The sequence below is a fragment of the Schistocerca americana genome, chromosome 1 (genome assembly GCF_021461395.2).
Source record: "Schistocerca americana isolate TAMUIC-IGC-003095 chromosome 1, iqSchAmer2.1, whole genome shotgun sequence".
NCBI classification, from domain to species: domain Eukaryota; kingdom Metazoa; phylum Arthropoda; class Insecta; order Orthoptera; family Acrididae; genus Schistocerca; species Schistocerca americana.
This window is the reverse complement of record NC_060119.1, coordinates 68,806,736-68,822,419: the sequence shown is the minus strand read 5'-3', so window position 1 is coordinate 68,822,419 and position 15,684 is coordinate 68,806,736.

The following is a 15,684-nucleotide window of genomic DNA, read 5'->3' as shown; positions in this document are numbered from 1 at the left end:
CAGCCAGGGAGATGGTGGCAGAGAGAGTGTCCATTTTGGAAGCTGTGTTCATTCTCCTACGCTCCCATTGGTCGAGGGCAATTTGTTTATTTGTTGAATTCTCCCTTGGACAGGCGCTACCACCTGATAGAGGCTTTACAAAGAAACGGAGGGCGCAGACATTTTTGTATGGTTGATGTACTACAAAAAAAAGAGTCATTATATTTCGAAATATTGATATTATACTAACAATATAGTAGAATGTTATAACAAATTTTCTGATAACGCAGTTATTATGTGCTGGTAGTTAAATATTCGCAACATATTGTCGGTTGGAACAGAGACCTACACGCCCGGAAAAATACAGGTGTTTTAGTGAATAGTGGCACTATTTTATTTTACTTACTCAGTATCCGTTTCGATTTTTTTCTCTGTTACTGTAAACATATGGCATAAAATGCAACCTTCAACTGCCTAGATGATCCTTTACATCCGACACGCTGCCATCACGCTTGCTTCCCTAGTATTTATGACATGTGTAAGGGACAACCTGCACATTTTAAGTTTGCACTTTATACCATACGTTTGCTGTCATAGGGTACAGAAACACTTTGTAAATTCCACTTACCTTTTGTACTATAACCATGCACTGGAATTTTTTGACTGTAGGATGGCCTGAGAAAAGTCCCAGTGTGCCAAACGCTGTAGCCAGAAGGCAGAACTAGGAATTGTGGCTATAGAGTAAACCTCATATAAGTTTTGTATGTGCTCGTAGTCTTAAAGTAATATTACTGGCTGTAGTGAGTTTCTGTAACATGAAGTATACTCGTTCAGTGTACTGACCACTTTTGCCACCAATGGTCCTATAAACTTGATTTGATTTCGTTTCCAAGATATGGAGTGAAAAGAGTGACATAACAGTAAAATGCCTTCACTCTCATTGACATCGCTTTATTTGTTACACACAGAAGACGTTCTTCATCAGTGCTCTGAAAATATGTAGGCAAATGGGACGACATGGACCTAACAACCAAATGTCACATATGAAACGAATATTGGCTTCTGTTATAACTTCAAACCCTAGGTTCAGATGGTTACCTCATCAACAGCTCATACAGCAATTCACTATGCCATACTACATGGTGCTTTATGCAACTAACAACACTGTTAGCTACGACTAAAAGTATTGTTTGACGTAGAACGCTAATAATAGAAATTTTCGTGATATATGCATTTATACAGTGTAGAGGCAGTCGTCCAGTGGTTCTTTTGAGTTATCTTCCGGCGTAATTTCAAGCGCCGGCACTACGATCAAGAATGGAAGAGCAAAGAGGGCTGTGAGGCGACTTCAGCCAGTAGTACGCCGACAGACCCCTCTCTAGGACGACACCGAGACAGGAGTCGCATCTAGGCCAAGAGAATATAAGCGTCGCTCCGGATGGCAGTGGCCCGAGTTGAAGTGGGGCCGACCTACAGACGCTACAGCGGTAACTTAGAAACTGTATTCGTTCACTTGTATTACAAATTCTGTATACTGAAGAGCTTGCCTATGTCCGTCTGTCGCCCCTTGCTTGCCACACGTTTTTATCCCACAAAGTTCAGTAGAAAAATTATTTCGTTTTGTAACAAACTCCATTAACACGACTTGCTAGAATTGTTGTCTAGCGATCCGAGAATGCAGCTTTCCTAGGCACCCTATATTAGACGAGTCGGCAGAACACAACATATCCTGTATAAATGTTCGTGAGGGCAGTAATAGCCAGGTAATAAGAATGGAGTGCAGTAGCTCCTTGGCTTTGAGAACACACACATCCATACAGCAGTTATCATCATAAATCGCAACCAAGTTTCCAGGAATATATGTAAAAGGTGCTGTGGTGTTATGTATTAAGGTAAGTACCCCTCAGCAAGGTAATTACACAGTAGAAAAACAAGCAAACGTGTAATAGTACATGTAGGAAGGAAACATCTCATTTCCAAAAGTAGTGGATTACTTGGTTACATAATAACATAACTGAGTATGTATACATTAAACCGATTGTAGCAGCGTCTGTACACTATAACAACGTCCCTTAGAAGTCTTTTATACGATCCATCTGGACTTACGGAGCTAAGGAGGGCAAAATAAGCTCAAGATATTAACTGAATTTTTTGTTAGGGAAGCCGGCACGGTAGCTCAGCGAGTTCGGTCAGAAGGTTGCGTGCCGTCTGTAATAAAGAAACTGAGTTAATCGATCATCAACGAACTTAAACGGATGTCTTCCGACGTCCGACCCGAGTAGATGCAACGAACAAAAGCGAACAAAATGAGATTAAAAAAAAAAAAAAAACGGCGGAAAGGAGACTGGGGGTCAAGTCCCGAATGTGGCACAAATTTTAATTCATTTCTTGAGCTTCTATGATAATCATAGATAATGATGACACTCAGTTTTCTCAAGGAAAATTTAATTACTTCAGTTCTCTAGATCACCTATACCTGAGGTATAGGTAGGAGTTGCCCATTACGTCCCACACTGGGTTGCTATTTCAATAACAGAGACCTTCGGCAATAGTGGCGATCTAAGCAAGGGAAAATATGCTCAAGACGTGAAGTAAAGTTTGTGTTAGTGAGGGCGTTGGACTTGGGTAGTCCTTGCAGCTATGCTAGCTACACCACTGAGGTGGTGCAATGGCATCCACACCTGACTACTAAACAAGGAGACCCAGATGCCTGTCCATGGCACAAATTTTAACTCCTGTCTTGAACTTCTGTCATGATCCTGTGATGTTTGCTTCACACTGTACCTACTTCTGGCAGAGTTTCCGTCCCAAAAGTGAAACTCGGCCGGGATTCGCTGACGATTTGGGCAGGGATATAGTGGTATTTCATGGGTCCCAAGAACATAGGGCAAGCTCGCAATACAGTCAAGGATTATGCGACCATTCTGTCTGATCAAGTCTAACGAGTGGTACAATATTTCTTTCCCTGTGTGACGCTACTTTCCAAGATGACAGACCACTTGTTCACACAGCTCACACCGTCCGAAAGTGGTTTTGTAAGCACGAGGATGAACTGTTGCGTCTGTCCTGCCATCACTCAGTGTTAATAGTATTTGCGGTGTACTTCGGAGAGAAGAGTTCGTGATCGTTACCCACTTACATCATCATTACCAGAAGGTGGCACTATTTTAAGGGAAGAATGGTATAACATTCCCTTCAAAATCGTACGGGACCTGTACTTTCCCATTGTGAGACGACAGGACGCTGTTTCACATGCCACCTTTTTCTTTTCTTTAATCTTATTTTCTTCGTTAACGGTCGTTGATATGTTCGGGGTGGACGTCCCATGACACCCGTTCAAGTTCATCTTTCAACGATTCACTCATTGTCAGTTTTTTGTTACAGAGGGCAGCTAACCCTTTGACCGAACACGCTGAGGTACCGTGCCTCAATGCCATCGGTTCCGTATCTAGTGGCTAGCATTGATACCTCTGGATCACGGGTCCCGGGATCGATTCCCAGCCTGGTTGGGGATTTTCTCTGCCCAGGGACTGGGTGTTTGTGTTGTTCTCATCATTCGTCACCTTGGCTACATCCGATCGTATAAAAAAATTGGATTGTGTAGAAATTGAGACATCGTACAGGCGCTGATGACAACACAGTTGTGGGCCCCACAAACAAAACATCATCATCATCATCATCGTCGGTTCCGTAATAGAAATCGCAGTGTTTTGTGTTTCTGGTGTTTCCATATTTTTATCCGACACCTACACGTTCGTGACGGTGCAGTCCAACCTAACCTGCCGATTTTTGTGGTTCATAAAGTGCTGCAGTGATCGTGACAGACGCTTATTAGTGATACCCGCTGGCACCGTCCGGTCTTTATGGTGATACATTTCAGTTGGCAAATGCGGGAAGGACGCGAGAGTTTGGTTTAGAGCTCTCTGGCTGAGTGGGGTCAAACTACACTCAGGTGGAACGTACCTGTTGTGGACTGGCAAGACAGCCAATCCACAGTGACGGGTAACCGAAAGGTACGCGCATAAACTCACGCAGGCTGGCGTGAGGTCTGAAACAGGATACGTAATGACTGCTATAAAGAAAAGTACGTAGCTGCTGGAATACTTAACTTTAATCCACAATTGGTGAACATTGGTCTTGTTACTGTACATGCTTCATTAGATACATAGCAAAGGATAAATGGCGCCTTGCTAGGTCGTAGCAATTGACTAAGCTGAAGGCTATGCTAACTATCGTCTCGGCAAATGAGAGCGTAATTCTCAGTGAACCTTTCATAGCAACGTCGGCTGTACAACTGGGGCGAGTGCTAGTAAGTCTCTCTAGACCTGCCGTGTGGCGGCGCTCGGTCTGCTATCACTGATAGTGGCGACACGCGGGTCCGACGTATACTAGCGGACTGCGGCCGATTTGAAAGCTACCACCTAGCAAGTGTGGTGTCTGGCGGTGACACCACAGTACCTGCCCATCAATACGGCAAAAACTGGCCTCGAGAAGGGACAGGAGGCGTCGTGCCATTACATATTCGCTATCAGGCTGTGAGATGGGGAGGGGTAGAGGGACGTGTACGAACACGTGAGCTATGCTAGGCTCCACGTGCGCAAGCTATACACACAGGTCGGAGAGGGGTAGGGTAGAGGAAGCATCTGCGGCGCATCACAGGGCGCGTAGTTCCAATAGAGGTAGCGAGGATTCGACCACCGAATCGATTAAAAGAGCTGTTTATCGAACCAGAAATATTGCGCACTATTTCTGACTAGTTTACTTCGCTTGAAACTGACACCAGGAACCCATAGTCTCATCGATCGAGGGCTGCAGGTAACATTCACTTATGTGTCCCTTCGCCAGCAGTTCTTAATTGTGAGAACTGTGCTAACCGCGCAACATGGTTCGCTATCAGGCATGACCCATGGGTGCTCTCTCCCAGCAAACAACGCCTCTTAACCAGATAAAATAAAATCTTCAAATCTCCCAAGTACTGAACTTTTAAAGTCGGCACCCATCGGAACACGACGTGCCGACTGCTCTCTGTTTCAGACTGCTGCCACGCACGGCGACTCAACATTTGTGACACTGTAATTATGCTACGCAAAATTCACGGAGCATCGTACTCCGGTGTGTTGTAGGGCGAGCGGATCACGCCTATCCTAATTCTGCCTGGGTGAGTTGGAAGTTGTCCTCTCGTCGGAATCTTCCCCACGGTTGCGTGTGTTCTTTTACTTCATCTGGCTAATGTTAAGGCGTGCCTTCACTCCAGAAACAGGTCTGGCCACCTTGTGGTCGGGCCACCTTGTGGTCGGGCGCCAGTGCACTGGGTTTCCCAAGTTCTGTATAAGGTACTTCTCCGACACGCGGGCGGCCGCGTAAAACGATGTGCCGCCTGCCGGAATCGGTGCTTGAGCAGCGGGACTCGTGCTACTCTGTGGAGTTCCCCGGTGCTGAAGTCTCGTGGCAGGTGAAGCGCTAACCTAAGCGCCTTGTTCTGGGCCGTCTGCAGCCTGGCGATGGACGAGTCGGCCGCGTTGCCCCACACCCCAGCAGCGTACTCTAACACAGGCGTGATTAGTGCCAGGTACAGAGTTATGCCACAGTGTGGGGGCAGGGTCGTCGCTGGGTTCAGTAAGGGGTACAACAAGCGCAATCTGCCGAGCGCTTTACCCCTTACTTCCCTGATGTGGACACTGTAATTACCAGACGAGGTGTTGTTTTGCCAGCGGGCGCGGGCGGCGTAGGGAACACCAGGCACCGCCCTGGCATAAATATGGGACGCGGTCAGCTTGTCTACCAGTCGCAGGAAACACCTGATGAAGACGCCGAGTTACGACGTCGAAGTATTGTGTTGGGAAGACGCAGACCACCGGCCGTACACCCGATTCCATGAGACGACACCTAATCGCCGGAAAAGTATAAGAAATTATATTATTGTGGTATTGTCTGCGTTGGCGGTTGAGTAACTGAACAACAACAACAACAGTAACATAAAAAATGGCTCTGAGCACTATGTGACTTAACATATATGGTCATCAGTCCCCTAGAACTTAGAACTACTTAAACCTAACTAACCTAAGGACATCACACAACACCCAGTCATCACGAGGCAGAGAAAATCCCTAACCCCGCCGGGAATCGAACCCGGGAACCCGGGCGTGGGAAGCGAGAACGCTACCGCACGACCACGAGCTGCGGGGAACAACAGTAATTTAATTACATTTAAACGTATTATGGAATGTGGGACACGATCACAATTTTTTGCTAAATGTTTTGAATGCTATTTTCCGTCAACACATTGCGTGATATTAAAACAGATTTAATTTAATTTCATACTGCTTGCTATAAAATTAACATGAACCGCGTTTTTAAGATAACCGTCTACATAACGCGCAATCGCGAACCCAGGTGACATCAGTGTCAAAATCTATGCCCACCGCAGCAGTGATTCGGTAGGACTTGCCACGCTCGTGAGTTATCGCTGGAAGACAAACAATAAAACACTCTCCATCTGCCATCCTCTAATTCCGCAGTGGCCTCGCCAGTTACCCCTCTAACCCTGAGGTAAACGGCCACTCTTACTCAGCTCCCCTTCGAGAACGCCACCGTCAGTTGAAATTACGAGAGCTTGCTGAAGTGTTACATCTCCATTTCTTTTATCTCTTCTCAAGATCGGTTGAGGTATTAAATCTCATGTATTGTATTCAGCCTCTTCACTGAGCGAAGTTGCGACCGCCTTGCGTTAGAGGGCTCGGAACTGCACCTACAACATGGCGATGTGTAACATAACTATGACGATGGACTGTGGGACCCGAAAGCTTGAATACGAAGAGTTTATCCAGACTTCGAGCACCCTCTCCTTCGGCTTGACAGTACCAGACCACACAAGAGCCCTGTGGCGTCTGCAACAATCCATCGCATTGGTTTCATTGTAATCGACAATGCTACCGACAGCCTCGACTTGGCCCAATCCGATTTTCAACTGTTATCAAAGCTTAAGAAACACCTCTCAGGATCGCACTGTCTCAGTGAAGGACCGGTGCAAGCAGAGGTGAGGTGGTGGCTCCGTCAACAAAGTGGAACAATCTACAGTGACGGCAACAAAGTAGTATCTCATTGGGAGAAAGGTGTTCGTCGCTTGGGTGACTATTTTGAGAAATGCATATGTAGAACTGAAGAGTAAAGATAATTACAATCTTAAGAAGCTCTTAACGTTAGTTCACGTTTCTGGATTCGAGTATTATTTGCTAGCTGCGTATTATTATAAATACAGAAAAAACCGCGGGCCGCACGAATCCTTGACACGGGTTATATGTGGCCAGTGGCCGCTGTTAGCCGATCATTGTACTGCAGCAGTGGTCGCCAAACATTTTTGCTAAAGAGCCAATATTGACAATGGAGGTGAACTCCGAAACGCTTAGAGAGAGGGAGCGGGACTTCTGACGCGGGGTGCGGACGTTGGGACGGGGCGGTGCGGGAGGGGGGTGGTTAATGGCCACTCGAAGAGAAATTCCATTTTCATCAAACCATGGTTATTGATAGAAACTTACCCCTAGGACATTTTTAATCTACACGTGAAAATATAATAAGGTGTCAAACGTAATACTTAAGTGAAAAAGAAAATAATTTTTCGTATCTAAGCGGGTACTGGGGCCATCGCAATAAGATACCATGCTTATTTTTCTGATCACTGGTCACATTTTCTTGGTATCTTCACGCCCTAGCATCTGAAACAATACCAAGCGGCTATCCCAGACCGTTTTCCATCGTAATGCCGCGCGGGATTAGCCGAGCGGTCTCAATGGTTCAGATGTCTCTGAGCACTATGGGACTTAACATTTGAGGTCGTCAGTCCCCTTGAACGTAGAACTACTTAAACCTAACTAATCTAAGGACATCACACCCATCCACGCCCGAGACAGGATTCGAACCGGCGTCCGTAGAAGTCGCGCGGTTCCAAACTGAAGCGCCTAGAATCACTCGGTCACAACGGCTAGCGAGCGGTCTCAGGCGCTGCAGTCATGGACTGTGCGTCTGGTCCTGGGGGAGGTTCGAGTCCTCCCTCGGGCGTGGGTGTGTGTGTTTGTCCTTAGGATAATTTAGGTTAAGTAGTGTGTAAGCTTAGGGACTGATGACCTTATCAGTTAAGTCCCATAAGATTTCACACAAATAATTTTCTTTTTTAATCGGAGTTTTGTATTAGGCCAAATATAACAGAACAGACGGCTATAAATATTATACATTGATGAGTTCAAAACTGTCGGAAAGTGATGAAGTGGGAGATGACAGCTTTGTATTTAAAGGTGTTATCTTTTTTTATTTTTCGAGTTTTGGGAAGTAGCTTACTCCTAATGGTGTCAACACATTGGCCAGTTTCCCGGGCGAGTAGTGCGGTTGCCTTTCCTGGTCGGGACACATGTCGGCATTACAACTGTCAGAATGAAATAAGTAATAGCAACATTAGTAGGTCAAAAGACGTTGTTTAAACAGTGACATAGTAATAAATTATTACTCACGCCACAAATGAGGTAACAAGAATATTATCACCGACTCATATTACTTATGACGATCCAAAGTTTTTACTAAAATAGAACGGAACAAGCTTCCTACATCAGTCTCACTAACAACCAAGGCGATGAATCTAGGAACTTGTATGATGACTTCACGGCAGGCAGTAGCGCTGTTCCTGGCCAAGGCTACGTCATGGCCGCTTTCCCGCCCTGGCCACGTTAACAAACATTCCTGTACCCATTTACTGTAAATAGGTAATCTAAATAAACTTGTATGTTTCATTAATTAATATCAATAATTTTAATGTGGGACACGATCACAAATACTTACTAGGTGTTTTAATGTAATTTTTAATGTTGCGTTCCTCAGTCTGTAAAAACGAAACCCTTATAGAATCGCATTGTTGTCCATCTGTCTGTCTTGTCTGTCCCACTGTTAAGAACCCTTTTTTTTAGGGACAAGTAGACATACCGAATTAATACATACGTCACATATTAAGGTCTATGGTCTTTCAGCGGTGTAAAAATTTTTAGGTTTTAAGTCAATTCAGTCAAAAGATACAGCCATTTATGTCACTTGTTCTGATACTTCAACACTCACTCGTCAAAACCTGTAGTGGGTTTCCCGTTGGCCTCGAATAATGAAATTTAGCAAGAAGCAAGGTTTCACAGTACAAGTAAGGCAAAAAGCCGATATGTGTTAATTTTTGGTTACAACACACTAAAATTTATTTCTTTTGTCATTTGTTATTTGAGTAAAAATTTGAAGACATTCCCCAAAGTCTTGGAATCCCTGGGACCGATATCTTGCTAGTATCAATCACGATAAGAGGCAAAGATCTTCAATATCTTATATTCAGCGTAACTATGTCTCAACTGAACCCGCAGTGTGCGAGTCCTACTTGCAACTAGCGAGTTTTCTTTTACTCATTGCATTGCATTAGAACAGCCTTAATCTAATTTCATAGTTATGCTACCAAAATGTCGGAAATTATAAGATGATCGTCTCTATGATGCGCATTCACGTATCCAGGGATGCACATTTATGAATCCACGTCACCTCCGTTTCACATTTCTACTATAGCAGCTGATGGGTACTAGTTGCACATGCTCATGAGTTGCGAGCATTGGAAGACAATAAAATATTCCTCCTCTCACTTCTATTAACCCCACAATGGCCGTGCCGAATACCAATCTGCCCCTGACGTAAACGGCAAACATTATTTACAAGGACCCCGATGAGTGCAAGGCCGCAAAAGGCCAATAAAGTTTACGGCATTCGACGCCCCACATATTGTCTACCACGCAAGCACAATATTGGCTGCTAAGAACGGCAACGGGGGGAAGGGGGGGGGGACTGGAGATATCCAATGGTGAGCACGGCGTAAGGCTACGGAGCGTAGTTGAACTGCTTAGTCTACCAGTAACTCAGAAACAGTGTAACAGTGCTAGCGGAGTTAATACAGACTAGAGAAATGGCAATGATAAACAAAGCAATCATAGCATTACGTCTACAAAACAGTTGCCGAAGTTGACACTTCGTCAAAAGGGAACCCAAGGAATTTCGAAGAGTGAGAAAAAACTGGCATATGAAATGTAGCGTTTCTGCGAGATGATCAGTGGAATGGTGGGGTATCGTATACTCTTTGCCGAAGATGTTTAGATAGTGACACTGAAGGAAGTGACGAGCCATGAGACTCATCATCGTTGTTGGATTGCGAGCCAAAGATGCTGTCTCCAGTGAAACATGGTAAAAGACAATCGTTGTCCAAGGAGCGGGCACTAAACATAATTACGTAACTTGCGTGGAAGGTCATCCGCAGTATAGTAGAAAATCAATCGTGAACACAGTAATGTTACCGTGTAGGGCACAGGAAAATGCTCTGGATACTCAAGGAACGACAAGCCGCACTTATTACACAAACTGGTGTTTGCGCGTTTCATGGATGGTCCATACAATTTTCAAGATGTGCTTGAAAGTTACCTAGTGCGGTATGCTCATCGAATTACGAACGACATAGATTATAATGATCTCAAGTGATGAACTTGATGGTTGCATAACTTCAAACCATTCTACAGAACTGGGAGACGTAATATAACGAAACCTTAAAGAAAGCATAAACCTGAGGATGGACAGTAAACTGCGGAATAGGCCCCGAAATGTGTAGATGAGATGAACAAACTTATGTCATCGTTCAGTAAGGAATTTGTTTTCAAGAGATTTGAAGACGAAATGTACATGAAATGTACTCTGTAATTAGAGGTACCAATAGATATGTATCAAGAGCGACTAACATCAAAGCCTTAATGCATTCATATACAATTACGCCAAATGTTGATCTAGATGGCGTATTGACAGGAAAGTTATTTATTGTACTGAAAGAAGTTGGATGTGGTCTGCCACCTCGATTCTTTCTCGTGTGCATGATCTTGCAAAAAAATATTAAAATTTGTGTGAAATCTTATGGGACTTAACTGCTAAGGTCATCAGTCCCAGAGATTACACACTACGTAACCTAAATTATCCTAAGGACAAACACGCACACCCATGCCCGAGGGAGGACTCGAACCTCCGCCGGGATCAGCCGCACAGTCCATGACTGCAGCGCTCTCTACCGCTCGGCTAATCCCGTGCGGCATGATCTTGCTAGGACAGTTGGGAATATTTACGTCACAGCAAGAAAGAGTGTGAAAATGGCCGTAAGAGAACTACAGCTGTGGTATGAGAACTGCTTTGGTCCAATAGCTGGTCGAAATAACTTCTTTTGCTCGATTCTTCTTGGCTCTGAGCACTATGGGACACAACATCTGAGGTCATCAGTCCCCTAGACTTAGAGCTACTTCAACCTAACTAACCTAAAGGCATCACACACATCCATGCCCGAGGCAGGATTCGAACCTGCGATCGTAGCGGTCGCGCGGTTCCAGACTGAAGCGCCTATGACCGCTCGGCCAACCTGGCCGGCCTCGATTCTTAGTTTCTGCATAAAAATCATACTCCTTTAGAGCAAACTGTCCATCCTGAAATGTGTAAGACATTACAATTCATACTATCTGCCACCGATAGACAAAATCAGCCTTTGGATGTTTGTTTAGCCTGCAGCTACGCCTTTTAAACGGTAGTCAGTTACAAGACAAGCTCCACGACAGGGTTTTTCGCATTGGCTTGCATGCAATTACATTTCATCAGTGCTCCTCATCCTGGTACAGTGATATGATTCTCTACGCATTTTGAAGAGTGGATATCTAGTTGAACGAACTGCACGGTTTGTACCTCCCAGCGCGTTCGGTCTCGATCTTGATGGTGCAAACCTTCGTCGTCACTGTGGTGCGCCATTTTTCATTTTGTGTTCATGGTTGATGTTAATGGTTTGAGTTGAACATTTTTTGAATGTCGGCGATATCCATTTTGCGATGTGTAATGCATACGTTCCATGGGAGGCTGATGTCTGCATCTCCCGAACACTCATTTTCTGTCGCTGGTGTGATGCAAATGGGAAGCCATTGGCACCTAATATTAATCATGTCATAATTGTTAACACAATACTTTCGAGTGAGACTTCCTAAAGATTGAACTTGCGAGCTCGCACTCCAGGGGTTAATTGTTAGAGCACTGCCGAATTCACTAACGTTCATTAAAATGAAGCACATTTTAAAATATTTCCCTCTGTATAAGTATTTCTGTTGTTTCTGATGCCGAAAATTACCCTCTTAAGAAGCTCTTAAGCTTAGCTAACGTTTTAAGATTCTGCTGTTAGCTGCTAGAAATATATTACCCTTATTAGAGAATTACGGCTGACAGCCGGAGCCGCAAGAACACTTGATTCGGTCTGCATGCAGTCTGCGGGCGACTGTATTGAAATTAAGACTATAGGACTTATCTTGTTGGGATTTGAAGATTGTATAATATGAAATGATTATTGAGCCGGAGGAATAGGTACACAGGACTAACTGAGAAAGAATGGCGGAAGAAGAAAGCGGGAAGGAGGAATTTTCTCTTCAGAATCTGCAGAGAGTCGTTAATATTTAGAGATTCGTATACCTAGGTAATTCTGCCCCCCCCCCCCCGCCCCCCATGAGCCATGGCCCATGCCGTTGGTGGGGAGGCTTGCGTGCCTCAGCGATACAGACAGCCGTACCGTAGGTGCAACCACAACGGAGGGGTATCTGTTGAGAGGCCAGACAAACGTTTGGTTCCTGAAGAGGGGCAGCAGCCTTTTCAGAAGTGGCAAGGGCAACAGTCTGGATGATTGACTGATCTGGCCTTGTAACAATAACCGAAACAACCTAGCTGTGCTGGTACTGCGAACGGCTGAAAGCAAGGGGAAACTACGGGCGTAATTTTTCCCGAGGGCATGCAGCTTTACTGTATGATTATATGATGATGGCGTCCTCTTGGGTAAAATATTCCGGAGTTAAAATAGTCCCCCATTCGGATCTCCGGGCGGGGACTACTCAAGAGGATGTCGTTATCAGGAGTAAGAAAACTGGCGTTCTACGGATCGGAGCGTGGAATGTCAGATCCCTTAATCGGGCAGGTAGGTTAGAAAATTTAAAAAGGGAAATGGATAGGTTACAGTTAGATATAGTGGGAATTAGTGAAGTTCGGTGGCAGGAGGAACAAGACATCTAGTCTGGTGACTACAGGGTTATAAACACAAAATCAAATAGGGGTCATGCAGGAGTAGGTTTAATAATGAATAGGAAAATAGGAATGCGGGTAAGCTACTACAAACAGCATAGTGAACGCATTATTGTGGCCAAGATAGATACGAAGCCCACACCTACCACAGTAGTACAAGTTTATATGCCAACTAGCTCTGCAGATGGCGAAGAAATTGAAGAAATGTGTGATGAAATAAAAGAAATTATTCAGATAGTGAAGGGTGATGAAAATTTAATAGTCATGGGTGACTGGATTCTGTAGTAGGAAAAGGGAGAGAAGGAAACGTAGTAGGTGAATATTGGTTGGGGCTAAGAAATGAAAGAGGAAGCCGCCTGGTAGAATTTTGCACAGAGCACAACTTAATCATAGCTAACACTTGGTTTAAGAATCATGAAAGAATGTTGTATACATGGAAGAACCCTGGAGATACTAAAAGGTATCAGATAGATTACATAATGGCAAGACAGAGATTTAGGAACCAGGTTTTAAATTGTAAGACATATCCGGGGGCAGATGTGGACTCTGACCACAATCTATTGGTTATGATCTGTAGATTAAAACTGAAAAAACTGCAAAAAGGTAGGAATTTAAGGAGATGGGACCTGGATAAACTGAAAGAACCAGAGGTGGTACAGAGTTTCAGGGAGAGCATAAGGGAACAATTGACAGGAATGGGGGAAAGAAATACAGTAGAAGAAGAAAGGGTAGCTTTGAAGGATGTAGTAGTGAAGGCAGCAGAGGATCAAGTAGGTAAAAAGACGAGAGCTAGTAGAAATCCTTGGGTAACAGAAGAAATATTGAATTTAATTGATGAAAGGAGGAAATATAAAAATGCACTAAAAGAAGCAGGCAAAAAGGAATACAAACGCCTCAAAAGTGAGATCGACAGGAAGTGCAAAATGGCTATGCAGGGATGGCTAGAGGACAAATGTAAGGATGTAGAGTCTTATCTCACTAGGGGTAAGATAGATACTGCCTACAGGAAAATTAAAGAGACCTTTGGAGATAAGAGAACCACTTGCATGAACATCAAGAGCTCAGATGGAAACCCAGTTCTAGGCAAAGAAGGGAAAGTAGAAAGGTGGAAGTAGTATATAAAGGGTCTATACAAGGGCGAGGTACTTGAGGACAATATCATGGAAATGGAAGAGGATGTAGATGAAGATGAAATGGGAGATACGATACAGCGTGGAGAGTTTGAAAGAGCACTGAAGGACCTGAGGCGAAACAAGGTCACCGGAGTAGACAACGTTCCATTGGAACTACTGACGGCCTTGGGGGAGCCAGTCCTGACAAAACTCTACCATCTGGTGGGCAAGATGTATGAAACATGCGAAATACCCTCAGACTTCAAGAAGAATATAATAATTCCAATCCCAAAGAAAGCAGGTGTTGACAGATATGTAAATTACCGAACCATCAGTTTAATAAGCCAGAGCTGCAAAATACTGACACGAATTCTTTACAGACGAATGGAAAAACTAGTAAAAGCCGACCTCGGGGAAGATCAGTTTGGATTCCGTAGAAATACTGGGACACGTGAGGCAATACTGACCTTATGACATATCTTAGAAGAAAGATTAAGGAAGGACAAACCTAAGTTTCTAGCATTTGTAGACTTAGAGAAAGCTTTTGACAATGTTGACTGGAATACTCTCGTTCAAATTCTAAAGGTGGCAGGGGTAGAATACAGGGAGTGAAAGGCTATTTACAATTTGTACAGAAACCAGATGGCAGTTATAAGAGTCGAGAGACATGAAGGGGAAGCAGTGGTTGGGATGGGAGTAAGACAGGGTTGTAGCCTCTCCCCGATGTTATTCAATCTGTATATTGAGCAAGCAGTAAAGGAAACAAAAAAATTCGGAGTAGGTATTAAAATCCATGGAGAAGAAATAAAAACTTTGAGGTTCGCCGATGACATTGTAATTCTGTCAGAGACAGCAAAGGACTTGGAAGAGCAGTTGAATGGAATGGACGGTGTCTTGAAAGGATGATATAAGATGAACATGAACAAAAGCAAAACGAGGATAATGGAATGTAGTCGAATTAAGTCGGGTGATGCTGAGGGAATTAGATTAGGATATGAGACACCTAAAGTAGTAAAGGAGTTTTGTTATTTGGGGAGCAAAATAACTGATGATGGTCGAAGTAGAGAGGATATAAAATGTAGACTGGCAATGGCAAGGAAAGCGTTTCTGAAGAAGACAAATTTGTTTACATCTAGTATAGATTTAATTGTCAGGAAGTCATTTCTGAAAGTATTTGTATGAAGTGTAGCCATGTATGAAAGTGAAACATGGACGATAAATATTTTGGACAAGAAGAGAATAGAAGCTTTTGAAATGTGGTGCTACAGAAGAATGCTGAAGATTAGATGGGTAGATCAAATAACTAATGAGGAAGTTTTGAATAGGATTGGGAAGAAGAGAAGTTTGTGGCACAACTTGACCAGAAGAAGGGATCGGTTGGTAGGACAAGTTCTGAGGCATCAAGGGATCACCAATTTAGTATTGAGGGCAGCGTAGAGGGTAAAAATCGTAGAGG